The 4,666-nt window shown below is 45.6% G+C and overlaps 1 protein-coding gene across 1 annotated transcript in view; it reads left to right on the top strand.

The window, feature by feature from the left end:
• The first annotated feature begins 273 nt into the window (after positions 1 to 273).
• The window catches only part of NCBP2L (nuclear cap binding protein subunit 2 like), a 17,237-nt gene continuing 12,844 nt past the window's right edge, over positions 274 to 4,666 (top strand). Inside the window, exon 1 of the mRNA XM_023202987.2 lies at positions 274 to 399. The gene's annotated coding sequence lies outside the window, so the exon portion shown is untranslated. The remainder of the gene's footprint in view (positions 400 to 4,666) is intronic.

Genomic DNA, 4,666 nt, shown 5'->3' with positions numbered 1-4,666 from the left:
AGAAGCGTAGGAGGCGGAGCTCCTACAATGAGCTCCGTGGCCAAGCTAATAGGCAGGAACACGCTCCTACACTAAGAGAGCTCCAGCTAATAGGCAGGAACACTAATCAGGGCCAGAGCCGCCCTTTTTTCTAGTGGAGCTTCACTTGGCCTGAGTCCCTCCAAATCTATGGAGATTGGACTTCCATAGATTTGAAACTTCCTCCAGGTACCACAAACATCAGCCCTGTGATTAAGAGCAAAGAGCGGCCAACTACTGTAACTCTTATTCCCAAGGCCCCGTGGGTCCTATATGTGCCCTGCAATTTGGGGAAAATGGAGGTGGGGTTGTGGTCTCTATGCTGTAGCAGCCAGAAAGTCAGAAAAAGGCTGTACCTCTCGCTTTTGACAGGATCCCAAGGTCAGAGGCGAAAGAGGTGCTGGGGGTCACTGACCATACCTGCAAAACTGAGAGTATGGTCCTTTTGTTCTAACAGACTGCTGAGGAGTCTCTATTTCTCCTCTCAAAAGCAAACCCTTTAGATGTATTAATTTCCCTTTTTCTTCTTCACTTTTTTTTTTTTATGTTCTTGGGTAAAAGCCAGAGGAGGTAGTAGAATATGAAATTTCATCTGCATTGTGTATACTTATAGTCTACTAAATTGTTTTTTAATTACAGTGTTTATGTTTTTCCTCTTGTTTATAATTATTTCATGTTAAACGTTATAACAAAATATATTAGATCCATAAATGTTTATTTAAGTTGTGTTTCGTGAACTGCGGGACTTTTATTTCTATATTTGCTTGAGTCCTCTTATCTTTGTGCATAACCTTGGGATAAGGCCCTGGTAGAAGTATTTCCTTCTTGGCATTTGGCACCATTAAACTCAAGAGTCTGTCCCCTTGACATTTCCCTTGTTGTAGTCCTTGCTCTCAAGCAGTATTGTTAATAATTCAGTACAGCTTTCCATACTGTATCCAGGTTGATCAAGAGTAAATATAATTGAGATATAAAAAAACTAGATAGTTCAGAGATAGAGTTCAGGAGCCGGTATGTATTTGCATACAAGTCCAACTTGTACTGATATATTGCATACCTCCTCGGGGGAAGGCTGACTGGGCAGGGCCACCTTGGCTCCTTTCTGTGAAGCCTTGCTTTGCTGACATATATTGTGCTGGATGGAGAGACTCCAAGCAGCAAAACGTTCTTGCATAAACTCAGAAAGCAGGAGGTGGGGGACCACTTCCAGATAGAGCTGGTAGCTTTCTGGGTGGAGCAGAAAGAGGGTATAAGGGGCATCTCTTTCTCAGATGAACTCATTCAACAGTCACTGTGCGCTTGTCCTGTGCCGGGTATAGTGTAAGCGGGGATTCACAGGTAAACAAAACAGTCCAAGCTCCCAAAAACTTCATGGTCTGGCTGGAGAAAGAGATGTAGACAGACAAAAACAGTACAAATACTAAGTGGTGATGGAGGCCTGGTGTGTGTGAGGGGAATGGGGGGGTGGCATGTCTTGTGAGGGTGTGGAGGAAGGGTTAGCTCTGGCAGAAGAGAAGGGCAATCTAGGTAGAGAGACTAATGAAGAGAGGCTTGGGGCTGAGAACAGTGTGTATGCTGATATCTGGGTGTGGATTACAAAACAGTTCAGTGTTACTGGAGAATAAAATGTAAGACATGGAAGCTGGTATAGTTATAGAAGTGCTTGTTATTAATGTAATAAATAAGAAGATATAGAAGCAACTCTCATAACCATGGCAACTTGAAAGTAATGATAATTGTAAACATATTTAAAGATACCTGTAGTAACAGTAATGTGACATAAAATTGTGATTTCTATTGGGGACAAAGTCACAGGTACTGCTAACACTATCGTGATCTGTTCTCTGCATTTGTAGTTGAAGGAAATCTAAATTTCAGTTAGAGACTGGTGAAAACAAAGATGTAATATTTTCCCATCTGAGTTAATTTATCCCCTGAATATTTATTTATTTATTTTTTTAGAAGGAGTCTTGCTTTTGTTGCCGAGGCCAGGCAATGGTGTGATTTTGACTCACTGCAACCTCCGCCTCCCAGGTTCAAGCAATTCTCCTGCCTCAGCCTCCCAAGTAGCTTGGATTACAGGCATACGCCACCACCACACCGGGCTAATTTTGTATTTTTAGTAGAGATGGGGTTTCGCCACATTGGCCAGGCTGGTTTTGAACCCCTGACCTAGATGGTCCAACAGCCTCGGCCTCCTAAAGTGCTGGGATTACAGGTGTGAGCCACGGTGCCCAGCCTATCCCCTGAATTTTTTTTTTTTTTTTTTTTTTTTTGAGACCAAGTCTCGCTCTGTCGCCCAGGCTGGAGTGCAGTGTCGTGATCTCGGCTTACTGCAAGCTCCGCCTCCCAGGTTCATGCCATTCTCCTGCCTCAGCCTCCCAAGGAGCTGTGACTACTGGTGCCTGCCACCATGACTGGCTAATTTTTTTGTATTTTTAGTAGAGACGGGGTTTCACCGTGTTAGCCAGGATGGTCTCGATCTCCTGACCTCGTGATCCACCCGTCTCGGCCTCCCAAAGTGCTGGGATTACAGGTGTGAGCCAACACGCCCAGCCCCCCCTGAATTTTTAAGGGTCCGTGTTCTAAGGCCTGGTGCAGTGGCCCATGCCTGTAATCCCAGCACTTTGAGAGGCCGGGGTGGGCAGATCCCTTGAGGCCAGGATTTCAAGACCAGCCTGGGCCACACAGCAAAACACTATATCTACAAAAAGTATGAAAATTCCCTGGGCATGCTGGCATGCATCTGTAGTCCCAGCTACGCAGGGAGGATCACCCGAGCCCGGGTAGGTCGAGGCTGCAGTGAGCCGTTATTGCTCCACTGCACTCCAGCCTGGGAGAAGAGTTCTAGACCAACCTCCTTATAATATTAATAACAATATTAGATGAATGAGCCTTTACTATATGCCAAGCCCTGTGCTAAAAGCTTTATAGCCATTTTCTACTGATTCATCATCACAGGCCTGTGAGGCAACATTGTTTTCATGGCTCTCAGAGACATGGAATTGTTTTCTAAGGTTACACAGCTGGCAAGGGACAGAGATGGGACTTGACCCTGAGTCAGTGTCACTTAAGCCCCACCCAAACTTCAGGCCTTGGATCTGCACCAGGATGGCTACATTAGAATTAGAATCACCTGGGAAGTTCACTTTTTTTTTTTTTTTTTTTTTTTTAAAGACAGAATCTTGCTTGGTCACCAAGGTTGGAGTGCAATGGCACAATCTTGGCTCACTGCAACCTCTGCCTCCTGAGTTCGAGCGATTCTTGTGCTTCAGCGTCCCGAGTAGCTGGGATTACAGGCACACGCCACCACGTAGGACTCATTTTTGTATTTTTAGCAGAGACGGGGTTGCTCCATGTTGCCCAGGCTGGTCTTGAACTCCTGAGCTTAAGATCCACCCGCCTTGGCTTCCCGAAGTTCTGGGATTACAGGAGCCACCAAGCCCCACCTTATTATTATTATAATTACCGAAACAGTGTCTTCCTCTGTCGCCCAGAGCTGGAGTGCAGTGGTGCAATCTCAGCTCACTGCAGTCTCTACCTCCTGGGCTCCAGGGGTCCTCCCACCTCAGCCTTCTGAGTAGCTGGGACTACAAGCGTGTGCTACCACGCCCAGCTAATTTTTTGTAGAGACAGGGTCTCGCCATTTTGCCCAGGCTGGTCTCAAACTCCTGGCTCAAGTAATCTGCCTGCCTTGGGCTTCCCATAGTGCTGGGATTACAGGCATGAGCCACAAAGGCCAGCTTTTTTTTTTTTTTTTTTTTTTTTGACAGGGTTTGGCTCTGCAGCCCAGTCTGGGGTGCAGTGGCATGATCTCGGCTCACTGCAGCCTCGGCCTCCCTGCCTCAAGGGGTCCTCCCTCCTCAGCCTTCTGAGTAGCTGGGACTACAAGTGTACGATCTCTCCTCACTGCTACCTCCGCCTCCCGGGTTCAAGGGATCCTCTCATCTCAGTGTCCCGAGTAGCTGGGACTACAGGTGAGTACCACCACGCCTGGCTAATTTATTTTTTATTTTTTATTTTTGTAGAGATGGGGCTTTGCCATGTTGCTCAGGCAGGTTTTGAACTCCCGAGCTCAAGCAATCTGCCTGCCTCCGCCTCCAAGGTGCTGGGATTACAGGCGTGAGCCCCTACGCCCAGCCTGGGATCCATCTATCGTTCTATCTCTCCGTCTCTCTGTCTCTCTCTCTCTCTCTCTCTATATATATATATAAATACACACACACACATATACACACATGTATATACATACATATATACACACATATATACATATATACATATATGTATTTTTTTTCTTTGAAGCGGAGTCTCGCTCTGTCTAATTTTGGTATTTTTAGTAGAGACGGGGTTCTACCATGTTGGCCAGGCTGGTCTCAAACTCCCGACCTGAGGTGAATTGCCCACCTCGGCTTCCCAAAGTGCTGCGATTACAGGTGTCAGCCACTGCGCCCAGCAAGGATCTGTATTTTTAAAAGGTCCCCAGATGATTCTTAAAGGTAGCCAGGTTTGGGAGCTTTAATGTTCTCAACCACAGATTTTTTGTTTTTATTTTACATTTTAATCGAAATTGTATATATTTAAGGTGTACATCATGACTGGATATAGATATAGATATAGATATAGATATAGATATAGATATAGATAT

This window comes from Piliocolobus tephrosceles, chromosome 12 (genome assembly GCF_002776525.5).
Source record: "Piliocolobus tephrosceles isolate RC106 chromosome 12, ASM277652v3, whole genome shotgun sequence".
NCBI classification, from domain to species: Eukaryota; Metazoa; Chordata; class Mammalia; order Primates; family Cercopithecidae; genus Piliocolobus; species Piliocolobus tephrosceles.
This window is presented reverse-complemented; position numbering and strand designations above follow the sequence as displayed.